The following is a 15,984-nucleotide window of genomic DNA, read 5'->3' on the forward strand; positions in this document are numbered from 1 at the left end:
CGACAGAAAAGTATCTCATTTTCTTTTTATGTGACAATCATTAGTTACACTGGGTGTCTGTGAATTGCTGTTGTTCTCTATGAGGCCTGGCGGTGGGGGCGGATTAGTTACCGTTTTGAATGGAGATCACATTTAGAAAACTTCTGTTACTATGCTGCTTAAAATTGTGTCTTCTACTCTCCATCGTATGCTGTGTGTAGAAGCAGTAGTAATTACCGTAACTACCGAGAAACTACCTTTGTAACCAACTAATTAATGTGGAAACAAAGCTAAATCCTAACTTCTGTTGGAGTAGTCAAACAATATGTATACCTATAGTGGGAAAAGGGACACCGAGTGCACTCTATGACGCGTGGAACAGGCACGTGTACGTCAGAGCTGATACTTTAAGCACACGTGTCAGACAGACCAGCATTTTCTTCAGAACGCTTATCAATAAATTGTCAAAACATCTTTAGATATACGTTATTGTCTGATCCAGTAACGTCAGACACCTAACGGACATTGCGTGTGTGTTAGAGTTGTTGATTTAATTTAATTTAATTTACTTGTTTTTATCAAGTTCAGTGGCACCACTAGAGTCACAGTTACTTGATTATCGAACGAGTCAGTACACAGTTTACAGAATACTGATTAGAAAATTAATAAACAAAGGAAACTAATCACTTAAGTGAAAACGAAAAATGGTGGCAGAGTATACTAACAAATAACACATTACAGATGTATTGTGAGGAAATAATGTACAGAATAGATGCAGTGTGCCCAAAAGGAAACTTCAACTTAGGTTTGAAGACTACGGTTTCATCTCCCTGTCCTTTTTTCAGTTATGCTGGAAGCTGATTGAGCTGATTGACATAGAAACCTGCTTACTAGCGCACACCTTTCTGTACAGTGTTTAAGGAAATGTTATCCGAATGAGTCAATAATACAATAATGTCAACCACAAATTAGAAATAGAAGAATGTGTACAGTGTGGTAGAATTAAAATTCTGTCACATGTACAACGGCCTACACGAATATCACGAACTGATTCCGCAAATCTTTATGGTTCATCAGTTCTTGGCTAATAATTTGCCCAGTGAGTGCACAAAGTGTCGTAAAACATACAATTTTTGTTTAGTCATCAGTCTTCTGATCAATGGTTTTGTGATTAGATCCTGTGTGCCACGAATTCCTCTCTCAAGCAGATTTTTTTACCTCAGAATAACACTTGTATGCTTTTCTTCGTCTTTTTAATTTACCTGGAATTTCGTGTATCTTCACAGGGCCAACAAAATGAATATGGCAACGTTAGTGGTAAAGGGTGCAGAAGTTCCTTTCCTGTCGACAGCCCTTCACTCTCGGTGCGTAGTTGGCGTATCGTATTGAACTGCGATTAATGTGATCCCATAGAAAAGTATGTGAACGTTTTCGAAATGTTGGCCAATCGTGCAACTGAGGTCGGTCGTGGATACCAACCTGGTCTTCATCTAATCGGATGTGGGAAACGACCTGAAACACCACAACCTGGTTAGCCTACTCGCACGCTCATCGTTAACCGTCAGCCCAATTTGGTACGGGGCTGGCGCATATCCCTGACACCTGGAAGCGGCGTAGTAACGCAGATAACTATCTAGTCGGATATATATCAATCTCTGTCTCCCCCCTACAGCCCTCTACAGTTAGCTCTTGTACAATGGATGTTATTCCCTTATGTCTTAACACATATCACATCATCCAGTCCTTTCTTCTTGTCAATGTTAGTCTCCTTGCCATCATCTCCTCGCCAGCTCTATCAGAGAACCCTTCATTCAGGTCGTCTAATTTTCAACGTCGTTTTACAGCGCCGCATCTCAAAGGCTTCGATCCTCTTCTTTTCCGGTTTTCCTAAAGTCTGTTATTCACTACTATGTATTGCTGTTCTCCACACCTATATTTTGACGAATTTCTACCTGCAAATTACGGCCTGCATTAGATGCTAGTAGATTTGTTTGGGCCAGAAATTCCGTCTTAGTTAGTGCTACTCTTTTATGTCCGCCTTTCTTCGTCCGTAATTATTTTCCTTTCAACGTAGCAAACTTTCATCATTTCACCTGCTCTGTGGTCCCAAGTATTGAAATTAAGTTTATCGTTAATCTCATTTCTGCTGCTCCTAATTAGTTTCTTCAGCTTACTCTCAATCCATTTTCTATACTCATTTCTATTCATACTATTCGACTGGTTTCTCTTTTCCACTGAGATGAGTTACGTCATCAGCGAATCATATCATTGATATCCTGTCATTGTTTCTCGACTGAGCTATTACGATCCTAGAAGCATATCTCTGAACTTTACGATGTCTGCCATCATGTTTATTTGATAGGGCCTCCAATAGCGGGAACGATATTGTAGAACTGACCGCCCAAGATGTCACGTATTTATCTCGTTTCTTAACGCTTCCTGGAGTTTATCCCAAATACTTTAACATTTTGGAGGACTCCAGAACATCAGGCACTGTTGGCTACTTTCGTTTTGCAGTGTGTAAATAGGTCTCCGACTTATTATATGATCTGAAAATTGCGTACATTTTTTCTGTACTTCCTTACGCTTGTCAAACGACGATGCCATCTAGTTGACAACAGCAACGTCAGCGAACAATCGGGCCCGTTACAGATTTCTCTGCAGAATAGTTGTATTTCGCCAATAACACTGGCGTTTTGCCCGTTCCCTCATATATTTACAACCTGGTATCACACAGAGTGCGTTAGGGTACTTTTAGCCACATTTTTTAGTGTCATTTCACTGATGCCTTCTGCCAGACATTAGCGTAAATGCTCTCCACTGCGTCAATGCATATTTACCAGGGGATTCATCATAAGCGTTTGGCGCGGTGAACAGCTGCCAATGAAGCGTGGGTAAAAATAACACCAATAACAGGGTGGCGAGAGACGTGACGCGTCGGTGCCCCTCCAGGCGCCGCGGTAAGGTGCTATCTGCCTGCCGCACCGGACACACCTGTCACGCGTACCACATACAGTCAGCTGCCACTGAGAGATGTGCCGAAATAAACGGCTGCTTCCTTTACCGAATGGCCGATAAAGCAGTAGAGTCTCCTAAGTGAAATCTGGTTTCGCAGGACAGAGCGGATGAGATTGTGGAAAGGGGCTCATGTCAGTTGCAGTTAGTTGCACAAACGTACAAACTTTATTTTACTAAAACACTTAATCACACATGCCCATAAAAGAATTCAGAAACAATACGGCTCAAGGCCAGAACGCAAGTTATTACAATCGCCTTAAGTAATACACATAGCTGAAGGCCTTAGTTACGAAATAGAAGAATTGAGGGCTTAAGGCCTGGATAACAAGAATTTCAGTAAGAAAATTTTAAAAGGTTTTAAACAAAAGACCTTTCAAATCTTAATTTAAGATGGCTGAAGGCCTTATCTTAAAATATTACACGTAGAAGTTCGGCTGACGTCTACATAGTGAACATTAAAACAAACTAAAATAATATATGGCTGAAGGCCTCGCACAGTACTTGAGACTAAAAGAAAATCACAATCAAAAGCAACGGAACAGTGGTGCTCAGAAGTGTTCCAAGGGTCGACCTGGAGAGGAAACTCTAACATAATTTTAGATGAGACAGACAGACAAGCATAGTACTAAATAATCGAATGGCAACACGACCTAGGGACAGCTGAAGAACCAATCAACAACCTAATCAGTTCCCTTCCACCCGACCAACAGCACGACAACTGAAAATATCATCGAGGACGAAGATTCCAGCACCACTGCGTCTTGAGAATTGGTCTCTAAATACAGTCAAGGCACAATAACCACTCAAAAAAAATATGAACAACACCAAGGGTGTCGGAATACACGTCGTGACGGACAGCATCAACACGGCAAGGAAAACACACTACCAGAAAACTACGCTAACGACCAGGGCAGGTAGCCGGAACGTTAACAACCACAAGGCATAAGATACGGTTGGTGCACTTCACTAATGAGTTACGATCAATTCAATACTTAAACATCACACAGGAAGGTGGCTGCAAAATTGTTGCCGACTCCAGCACACCATACGTTGCTGCTTGCAGGAATGGCCCAGCAAGCAACAACCGGCAATGAACGAAGAGATGTCACAGCAGTTGAGGTTTCATAAAAGGTTAACTGATTACTCAACTCCAGTATCCAGGTTCTGTGGGCGACGAACTTTGTAGCTCTCGCAGCTAGTGTCTCACAAATCCGACCGCTCGTGCGCGGCGCCAGTGACCCCGGCCTGACCACACGCCGCGGAGACTTCCTCGCTGCTCTGCTACCGACAGACTGCCAACTCCAGTACGCAGACAACATTCATAACGCCTCAGTGGAAATCACACAAGCTACACACAGCTCCATGTAGACACTTGCACCGAGAACTCCGAGAATCCTAACCAATAATTGAGGAATAACAAGGACAAATCACAAGTAGACACACACAGAGTTTCCATAAGCGGTCGGCGACCAAATACACGCCGTCGTATGAGACGACCGACTGAACGACCAACCAAGGTCATCACCGCTCAAGTCATGTGTGTCAGCAACGGTCGGGCTAGTCGTGGCTGTCCGGAGCTCACTGGAGCTCCATCCTGACTCAACTCGATGTCTGTTCGGAACTCGGAGACACGGCGACCCGGGCACACTGGCTCGGACCCAACCATGCGGAGGTAACTCTTGCCCATTGGCCACGGCATCTCTGCACAAGGAAGGAAACGACCCACATGCGGCAAGATGACCAACTGACAAGGCACAGAAACGGTCAAAAGAGCAAATACAAGTCACCCAATGAGACGACCGACCGAACGACCAACCAACGGTCATTCCGCTCCAGTCTCCTTCCGTCGGACAGTACATGTCTGTGGCCAGCGGTCGGCGAGTACTGGCTGTCCGCAACTCACTGGCGCGACGTCCAAACTGAACTCCCGACACACGACGAGCAGGAAATACTAGCGGTCGCTTCAAAGTTAATACGACAGTGCTCTTATCGATACACGCTGTTGCTGCCACTCACGGGCAGGAAAGCCAGGAACTTAGTGACACAAGTAAACCGAATAAAAAACGAGGCGATAGTTTCGTACAGACAAGATGTCAAGCAAGAAACGGCATGAACACGACCCGCGCAGGGCTCACTAAGAGTAGTGAAGATCCAATGAAAGACAAACTATAGCTCACCTGGTTAAGGGTATTTTTGGTTAAACGTAAATAAAAGGGAAAATTGGAAATATAGTAGGGAGGATATGTATAGAGGTATAGTAAACACTAAAGAAAAAGAGGAAGCACCACGAATAAATTATCCGATGGGCTTAGAAAGGTAGATGTGATGTACATGTTCAGCCAAACCAATGATTGCAATTTCAGAAGTATTTGATCATTTTTTTCAAGAGAAAGAACTTCACAAATTAAGCAAGTGAGCAATGCGTTGGTCCACCTTTGGGAATATACGGCTTGGCATTGACTGACAGAGCAGTTGGATGTTATCCTGTGAGATATCATAACAGATTCTGTCCATTTGGCGCTTTAGATCCTCAAAATCATGAGGTGGTTGAAACGCCCTGCCCATAACGCTCCAAACGTTCTAAATTGTGTTAAAATCTGACGACTTTTCTGGCCAAGGTAGGGTTTGGCGTGCACGAAGATAACCAGCAGAAGCTCCCTTGGGCATTATTTTGCTGAAAACTATACCCAGGATGGCTTGCCACGGAGGACAACAAAACTTGGTTCAGAATAACGTCGATGTGCCGCTGCGCTGTAAAGGTGCCGCGGATTACAACCTAAGGCGTCCTGCTATGAAAAGAAATAGCTTTCAGACAATGACTTCTGGTTGTCGGGACATATGCGGGGCGACAGTCAGGTTGGTATTCCACAGTTGTCCGGGGCGTCTCAAGATCGTTTTCGCCATGGAGTGACATGACTGCAGTATAATTGTCGTCAGAGATGAGTCACACTTCGAACTGAGCACCGACGTCCAGCGAAGCGTGTCTGGAGACGCCCCATACAGCGTTAGGATACCAAACTAGATGTCACCTGCCATGCGGCCCAGTCAGGAGCGATGGTCTGCGATGTCACTTCTTTTCATAGCCGTACCTGTTGTCCTTCATGGTGATCCATCCTGGGCCTACATTTCGGCAAGATAATACCCGCCCACGCACAGCGAGAACTGCTGCTTGTCTTCGTATGTGCGAAACCATACCTTGGACAGTAATGTCGCCGGATCTCTCACCAACTGGGAGCATTGAGAGCATTATAGGAGGGACCCTCCAAACCGCTAGGGGTTCCGATTATCTAACTAGCCTGTTGGGCAGAATTTGGCACGATATCCCTCAGCATGACATCCAACAACTTTATCAATCAATGCTTGACTGAGGGCCAGAGGTGCATCAACACGTAGTTGTGCTGCTACGTTTGCGAAGCTCTTTCTCTTGAACAAATCACCCACTGAAGAGGTTGAAAAAATCAGGCAACCAGTTGAAAAACGAAGGTTTGTTAGCCCTGGACCTAGGTTTAGATATTTCTAGAAATTTCTTCTTCAGAGGGAGTGGGACCTAAAAATGTATATAACCGGTTACAAAAATTATTTTTACAAACATAACAAAATAGTAATAGTAGAGAAATATTTCTGAGGTAAGCATACTCACTTGTTATATCACTTGGCTGTACATTACATTAACTGAAGCCAAGCGGCTCTTGTCATATACAAAATATAAAAACACGGATTATCACATGCCTTCTTTTTCATTTTTCCCAATTCCCCCACTAAACATTTTTATAGCTACAAAAAATCATATACTCCATAAGCCAACTTACGGTGTGTGGCGGAGGGTTATTCTCGTAGCAGTATCTCTCTCCCTTTCGCTGTTCCATTCGTAAATGGCGCGTGGTAAACCTCTGTACCACCTCTATTTACTCGGATTTTCTCGTTGCGATCATTCCGGGAGACTCTGGCGGAACTTCCCCTCTCCAAATTTCAGTAGTAACCTCGCCCTGAAGCACAACGCCTATCTAGTAACTTCTGTCACTGGGGTTTCATAACCGTCTCCTTAACGCTGTAACGCCTACTAAACAATCCTGTGACGAAATGCGTCTCTCTTCCTGTATACAACATGGTAACGGTCCCAGACTTCCGAACAAAAACAAAGAGTGCTTCGAAAGAGTGTTTTATATGCCACTTGTTTCGTGGGTGAGTTGCATTTCATTAAGGTTTCTCCAATGAATATGAGCCTGGCGTCCACTTTCCCTACACTTTGTTTTATGTGGTCATTCCACTTCAGGTCTCTCTGCACGATTGCTCTTAAATACTTTGCAGTAGTTTTTGTTTCCAGTGGTTCGTCGCCAATAGTGTAATGGTACTGCAGAGGAATTCTTTGTCTATTTATGCGTTATACGTTACATTTATTTATATTCAGGGTCATCTTCCAGGATCTGCATCAATTATGGATCATCTGCAGGGCTTCCTGTAAGCTGTTTCAACATTCTCGCGTTGCTGCCTTCTTGTACACAACTGTCAACTGCGAACAATATTACGATACTTGTCATGTTATCCATAGGCCATTTGCTGAATGTGAACAGTAACTGGCGTATCATACATTCTTACAGTGTGCCTGAAATTACCTGTCAATTTTATTCGTTTGTGAACGATGCTATGAGTTCCACCTGCAAGAAAATCGTGAATCGAGTGACCTATCTGGACCGATGCTCGGTCAGCTCTCATTTTGATCACTAAAGAACAGGAAACGAACCATAATAACAAGTATTGGCGTACGTGCTTCGCGAATCGAGGTATGATAATGAACCCTACGGAAATACACACTTATGAACGATACATTAATGAGTGGATAGCAATTTCATTGAACATTATTCAAAGCAGGTAGATCCTATATGTCTTCACTATCTTACGTGCATGAATGTGTCAAAAAATACAAGTACATTTCACCTTCGTTACTATTACTACTACTACTACTACTACTATTATTATTATTGGTAGTATTAGTATTGATATTTTTCCTTTTTTTGAGAAACATGATTTGTTGCTGCACCATAAGTGTTCAGTGACAAGAAAAATGACGTGACTGTTTCGCAGTACGTGCAAACTACTAGTGTGCCACCTTGGTCGTTTCCACTAATGCCACTGCTCAACTGCTGGTGCCCTCCTTAGGGGTCGACAGACTCGCATATCTTTGAAGTTGTCTCGAAAAACCAAAGTCCTGGAAAAATATTTGTTATATCTGAGAAGGCACTAAAATCATGCGTAAGATCAATTACGGTGTCTCGTTTGGATGTATGCTCCGCTTATAAGGGTAGGGATCTGCGCTGGGAAAAGAGGAAGTAGCTTATGTGACAGTGGGAGCAAGTACGATGGTAATGAAAAAATGTGAGGGTAATTAGTGTTGTAGAATGGGTTTGGGGTAGGAGTAACAATGATGGTTGTGGACACTACGGAAAGAAAAATGGTTCGAAGCGAAAAGAAAATAATGAAACTAGAAAGGAAACGGGACTCTGATGTGAGGAGTAATACGGGGCAGTGCTTTAGGTGTAGAAATGGCAAGGTCAATTTCGCTACATGGTAGGAGGAGGTGGTTGAGGTTCACTAGATAGGTCGTATGAAAGATGTGTAGATTCAGATCCGTTACGAAGTGCATAATGTCAGTAGCATGCTAGTTAATATTAAGAGCGGAAATGTTACTGGAGTCAAGTTTGCGGACTGTAAATGGTATATGGAGATGCTGAAAGTAGATAAAGAGGGAAGGGTATGCAGATGACCTGCAGTTCCCTTATACACATACATCGGCAAATGACATAGCATTCGCTAACCACTGTCCATGTCGCGTTTCGGCTATATTACTCCACAACTTATTTGTAGATGACCTTTGACGTACTCTAGCAAACCTCATATAAGCTGCGCTCTCTGTGGGGTAGAGGCACGGCTGGGCACAGAGCAGACAAGCGCCGCGCAATCCATGCTGTGCCTGGTATGGGACCCTGTGGGCCGCGTGTGTACACGCCACTTGTTGCTCACCCTTGCAGCTAGACAACCCGCAGCGCAAACACGTGTCCGTTCGCCTGCACTCCTATCTCACAGCTCGGAATGCTTTAAAAGAAACTTGAGAATAACCAGTGCTGTTTTCATAATACATTGGTTTGCATAAATCAAGGGAAAAACAGATAACGAAGAAAATACCGCTGAAAAAATTATAGGGGAGAGTATTGCATTTTGAGTATAGTTACCTAGGAACACACGATGTTTTTTGATTGGTACTTCCGTCTAGTGACTGATGTTAGAATTACGTGAAGGAATGCATACTAAAGACCTCCGAAAGCTATTTCCGAGATTTTCTACAGTTTTTGTTGTTTGGCGATTTGTGCTATCCCGATTTGAAATAACTTTCAGCTGCAGAGTTTTATGGTCAGTAAAATGCCACATATTTTTAGAACTAGTTTAAAACATGCGGACAGATAAGCTACACTTCTGTGTGGCGGACCGAAACTCGAACTCGGGACCTTTCCGCAGGCAAGTGCTAAGCCATGTCTCTGCAATATCCTTTCTTTCAGGAGTGCTAGTTCTGCAAGGTTCGCAGGAGAGCTTCTGTAAAATTTGGAAGGTAGGAGACGAGGTACTGGCAGATGTACAGCTGCGAGGACGGGGTGTGAGTCGTGCTTGGGTAGCTCAGTTGGTAGAGCACTTGCCCGCGAAAGGCAAAGGTCCCGAGTTCGAGGCTCGGTCCAGCACACAGTTTTAATCTGCCAGAATGTTTCATATCAGGGAACACTCCGCTGCAGAGTGAAAATCTCATTCTGGAAGCTACACTTCGTCAGTCGTGCAACCACCTCGTAACTTAAAACAGTTCTTTTATCATGGGACATATGGTACTTCCAGATGAACTGAGATTCTTTAACCTGTTAACAATTTTACCTGTCTTCAAAATGGAAACTTGTATTAGTTGAAGATGGTGCTTCTGCTTAATTTGATTTCATTTACTATTATGTGTAGTAGAGAAACATATGGACTACTCAATCAGTATTGATGTCTTCTCGATTGTAACGCGTTTAAATTTCAGACGAATATTTGTTCCTAGGTACATGAGCAAGTTTTACTTTCGAATATGTTTTTGCATTTGGAAGAGCCTTAAGTGTCCGGAGTAATTTTTATAATCTCAGAAAGACTTCAGCACAAAAAGTGTGTGCCACAATTTACACCGGATTAAGAAAATATACTAAACTTCTATTAGAGGGCTGGCTGGAGGCAAAAGACTGAAAAGTCCAACACTCACCCCTATGCCGAATGCCATAAAACATAACGAAACTGTAGAACGTATACAGAGTATACTGTCTTAAAAGTGACACAAATCTGCGACTTACTGCAACACGAGTTAGTGTGGTAAACGAACGTCTTTGTGTGTGTGCCCACTATCACTTCGAGGACGTGACGATATTGGAGACAGGTATTCAGAACGTTTTCTGTAAAGGAAAGTGAGCCGAGAAAACAACAGTAAAATCTGATTTCTGTGTTTTCTTCCGTTGCCTTCCTAGTCTACACTTATTTGTTATATCAAAAGTTCATTCATGCATTAGAAAAATTGAAATACACTCTACGACAGAGAAAACTGACCCACCTCGAAGGAATTACGTAAATGAGACGGAAATCGGTAGATGTGATGTATATGTACAGAAAAACAAATGATCACCATTTCAGAAAAATTGGATGATTTATTCAAGACAAAGAGCTTCACAAGTTGAGCAAGTCGTAATGCGTTGGTCCCCCTTCGCCCCTTAGGCAAGCAGTTATTCGTGTTTATTATCCCTTTCGGATGTTCCCTTCGTGGTGCACCATTTTCTTTTTTGTCCTGTATGTGATCTTTCGATTTCGTTAGTAATAACATTCCTCCTTACAGCAGTGCTATTTTATAGTAAAGGTTATTATCACAACAAATGAATGGCTTTGCGGTACATTAAGTGTTGTTGATTTAATCGAGCCTTACCAAATAAACATCACAGAAAATTCGCGCCTAACTTAATTAGCTTTGAACAGGAGTTTAACGTTACCCTACCTTTGACTGTTCAGCCATTATCTTCGGCAAATTCAGTCTCAGGCGTGGTGGGATAGTGGTAAAGCATGTACATAGAAAACTAAATGTCTCAGGATCCAGTCCCAGTCGAACCACGGAAATTTCAGTCTGCATTAACCTAGTCAGCACGTATCAATGATGGAAAGATTTGGTAGGAACGAGATGTTACACTCGCAGATCTCCTTTCCGCGGAGGGATTACACTCAAGTCGCCTAAGCGGTATATAATTGAAAGACTTCCACGAGCCAGTTGAGCCAGACAGAATTATCGTTATTTACTAATTTAACTGGCAACTGCGATCTTTTACATAAACGATATTGGCTGTCGCAAGTTATGTTTCCAACCAACGGGTTTTTGTAACTGTTTGCACGCCTCGAATCCCTACCATTCTCGGTAGGCTATGTGAAACAAACTACATATAGATGCAAAGTAAACATTTATATCCGATCTGACAGATTACTGGCATACAGAAAACAAATGTTTTAGTGTGCAGTGGAGCAAAACATTGAAATCATTACATGACTCTGCTACTCATGGTATCAGTGAGCTTCAGAAGATGTAATGACATTCGTCTTGCAAAACTGCCCTCAGCACCACAACAGAACTACTCTTACAAGCCTTCTACAGACGGGGAGATGGTCTACTCTCAGTTCGTATAATTTACTCATTAGACCATTCGATCCTTTGATCAGGTCCTGTAATTTATCCCCACCTTCACTGAGGACAACATCATCAGCGAATCTTAAACCTTTGTCCCCTGAATCCCTGCCTTGTGATCCTCCCATTCGTATTACGGTCTCTTTGGTGGTCCTTCTTTTTTTTAAAATAAAACCGTCTATACCGCTAAATAAAATGTCTTCATTTTGGCGTTCGGTAACTGCCATTATCAGATATCTGCAGTTAAGACAGCGTAAGTTATAGCATGAAAGGAAACGAACTGTCAAATAAATGTCAAATAGTACTTTAAAGCAAACGAAGTACAAAAGAAGTGTCAAGGCGTATTCCAAGCGTTCATAATTTCCACATGTTACTTAATCACTACGAAGTGGACAATTACCGTTTGCTGTAGTTGAAATATGGACATAAAATCAAACTAGACATTACTTGAGAATGGCAATAAAGACGAAAAGCTGTCACAAAGAATATTAAACTTATTGCAGCTATTCTGAAACTTTTCAAAATGTTCTGGTTCCGCGCAGAATCAGAGAGGAAAGGAACCTGTGGAAAACACTGAAAAGCTGAAGGACAGGATGATAGGACATCTGTTAAGACTTGAAGGAATGACTTCCATGGTACTAGAGAGAGCTGTAGAGGGCAATAACTGTAGAGGAAGACAGAGATTGGAATACATCCAGCAAATAATTGAAGAGATGAAGAGTTTGGCACAGGAGACGTATTCGTGGCAGGCCGCATCAAACCAGTCAGAAGACCGATCATAAAAAAATAAAAAATAAATAAAAAAAATTGGGCTGTGGGCCTAATAGAACGAAAAAATGCAAGAGTATGTCTACGCATACAGAATGTGTTAGATTCATTCTTATCCCAACTCCTCCGTTTCTCTAAATGCAGGTGTTTTTTTCAGGGAGAACGTGGAGGTAGGCGAAATTCTTAAGCATTTGAAGACTGTTTAATAAAAAAATACTGATGCATTGATATCTAGTACGAAAAATATATGTAATATGATTAAAAGTGATTAGAAAAACTGAGTGTAGCTACCACCTTGACATGATGACGAAAGACAAACTAACCTAATGAAACCTTTCAGTTAAATGAATTCCAGAACCCTCAATAACACCTGAAAAACTTATGTGTCACTGACCTCTGATCTGAATGAAACCGAGACCTTTCTATTATGGCCAATTAGTACAACAACAGCAGTACCATGTCTTTGTTTAGTTCCAGAATCAGCAAAAATGCCGAAAATTGTAAGATCGTGATGTTGATTCGACTAGAACTGAGAGTATCACTTAAAAATACACCCATCAAAAAAAGTTTTGCGTCACCTCGGTTCCGAGAGTTCCGTAACATGCACAGAAAATTGGAATAGAGATCCACATAAACATCATTTCTACCCTCTTTATTGCTCATGAAAACCGCACATTGCATCTTGTACCACCGTACAGCGAGACCTTCAGAGGTGGTACTCTAGATTGCTGTACACACCGGTACCACTAATACCCAGTAGCACTTCCTTTTGTATTGATGCATGCCTGTATTCGACGTGGCATACTATGAACAAGTTCATCAAGGCCCTGTTAGTCTAGATTGCTCCACTCCTCAACGGCGATTTGGCGTAGATCCGTCATAGTGGTTGGTGGGTCAAGTTGTCTATAAAAGCCGTTTTCAATCAATATCAGGCATGTTAGATAGGGTTCATGTCTGGAGAACATGCGGCGTCTCTAGTCGAGCGATGTCGTTTTCTTGAAAGAAGTTATTCACAAGATGTGCACGATGGGGGAGCGAATTGTCGTCCATGAAGACGAATACCTCGCCAATATGCTGCTGATATCGTTGCACTATCGATCGGAGGATGGCATACATGTATCGTATAGCCGTTACGGTGCCTTCCATGACCACAAGCGGCGTACGTCGGCCCCACATAATGCCACCCATAAATAGCAAGGAACCTCTACCTTGCTGCACTCGTTGGACAGTGTGTCTAAGCCTCCAAACACGTCTCTGACGATTGTCTGGTTGAAGGCATATGCGACACTCATCGGTGAAGGGAACCTGATGCCATTCCTGAGCATGTGGCTGGACCCATCAATACCGCGCTGCATGGTGTCGTGGTTGCAAAGACGGACTTTGCCATGGACGTCTGGAGTGAAGCCTGTTGCGCACAGTTTGAGTCGTAACACAACGTCCTGTGGCTGCATGAAAAGCATTTTGTCAGTGTTGCTTCAAGACATAATCCGTAGGTAGCCGTCATCCACTGCAGTAGCAGCCCTTGGGCGGCCTGAGCGAGGCATGTCATCGACAGTTCCTGTCAGAACAACATCGCATTGGTTCACTCCGGGGCGCCTGGACACTTCCCTTGTTGAGAGCCCTTCCTGGCACGAATTAACAATGTGGATGCGATAGAACCGCGGTATTGACTGTCTAGGCATGATTGAACCACAGACAACATGAGCCGTGTACCGCCGTGAAAGATTGGAACTGATCGGCTGTCTGACCCCTTCTGTCTAATAGGCGCTGCTCCTGCATGGTTGTTTACATCTTTGGGCGGGTTTAGTGACATCTCTGAACAGCCAAAGGAACTGTCTGTGATACAGTGTCCACAGTCAACGTCTATCTTCAGGAGTTCTGGGAACCGGGGAGATGCAAAACTTTTTTTGATGTGTGTATTTTAGAAAAAAAACACTGACTAAACGTGTCATGTTCTGTCTACCGGTGCACTATGAGTCATTGACGATTGGTGGGCAGCAAGAGGGAGCCTGTGTTTCCAGTGGACCAACGCCACAGTTCGGATGGAGCCTCCAGCACTCACAACCGCGATGGGCGGACTTCCTCCAGACCCGGCTGAAGTTACGAGTGTGTAAAGTTAAGGGGGATCACTGCTGCCAGCTCCAGTGGGACGTTGCGCGTAATCGGCGGCGACGAACGAAAATGTGTACCAGACCGGGCTTCGAATGCGGGATCTCCTGCTTACTATGGAGGTGCAGAACCACTGCGCCATCCTGTACACAACGTTATCGCCACTGCACGGACTATCTATGTACGCCTCAGAGCCGATCCACACTTCTATTGAGCGCCACCTACCCGCAAACCCTATCCATTTTACTCCCGCTCGCTACTTAGATATTCCCACAGGAGGTCGGACGTGTTTGTGCATTCGCGCTGAAGAAAGTGGATCTACTGCCCAGCCAGGCTTATCAATTATTTGATGTGGCGCTCGACGGGAGTGTGAATCGGACGTCCTGGTGCAGCTGACAGCAATGATCCCCCTTCAATTTACACATAAGTTTCACAGCTGCGAGATCTGCGTAGTGTCTGTTCTCTCGAAGGAACAGACACCACGCATTCAAATAAAAGAAGTTACGAGTCTTTAGCTTTCTTGACACGTGAGGTATTGCTTCTCAGCCAGGTGCCAGTTTCAAAAACAATTAACTGCCGTTACAGCTGAGACTTTCAGACTGAGAAACTGTGATCCATGAATAAAACCATTCTCTGAAGTTTCGTACACATCTGTGATAGACTTTGAAATCTGCTTTCACTGGACTGAGCGGATTAGGCTGTAGAAGGGGACCAAGATCAGTTTCTGAAAGTTACACAAAAACACGCAATTTTATTTCTCGAAAACCAATGCACAGTTTTCTCTTTAAAACAACAAGGATCAAATCACCGCTGAGGGCCCAAGTAACTTCTCAATAATAAAGTTTAAATAATTCCTTTTAAAACACAAGGATTTAGAGAAACGGCTGAAGGCGATACTTAAGTAAAATTAAAATAATCTTACATAATTCCTTTAAAGGCACCAGAATTTGTTAAACGGCTGAAGTACTTACTCAAGTAAAATTAAAATATCTTCTCGGCTAAAGGCCAAAATAATATTTCAGATCAGCAAAGGAAATTCTTTAAAAGGCAAGCATTCACAAACCTCGGTTGAAAGCCATATTAAGGAAATTTAAATGAATTCCTCGGCTGAAAGACCAATAATTTTTCAACATAATAAAAGACAACATTTAAAGAGAAGCATTTACACAGTAAAACAGAAAACCATCTTAAGAAAACTTGAAATATCTTAACAGCTGAAGGCCCAAACTATTATTCAAAATAAAGACAAACCTAAATACAGGAATTTAAACATTACGGCTGAAAGCCACAGATTTTAAAACAAACAAGGATGAATGCCTAAATACAGAGCAAACAAGAATTTTAAATAAAACATGGCTGAAGGCCTAATCTTAAAATACTCCACATAA

Source organism: Schistocerca piceifrons, chromosome 5 (assembly GCF_021461385.2).
Source record: "Schistocerca piceifrons isolate TAMUIC-IGC-003096 chromosome 5, iqSchPice1.1, whole genome shotgun sequence".
Classification (NCBI taxonomy): domain Eukaryota; kingdom Metazoa; phylum Arthropoda; class Insecta; order Orthoptera; family Acrididae; genus Schistocerca; species Schistocerca piceifrons.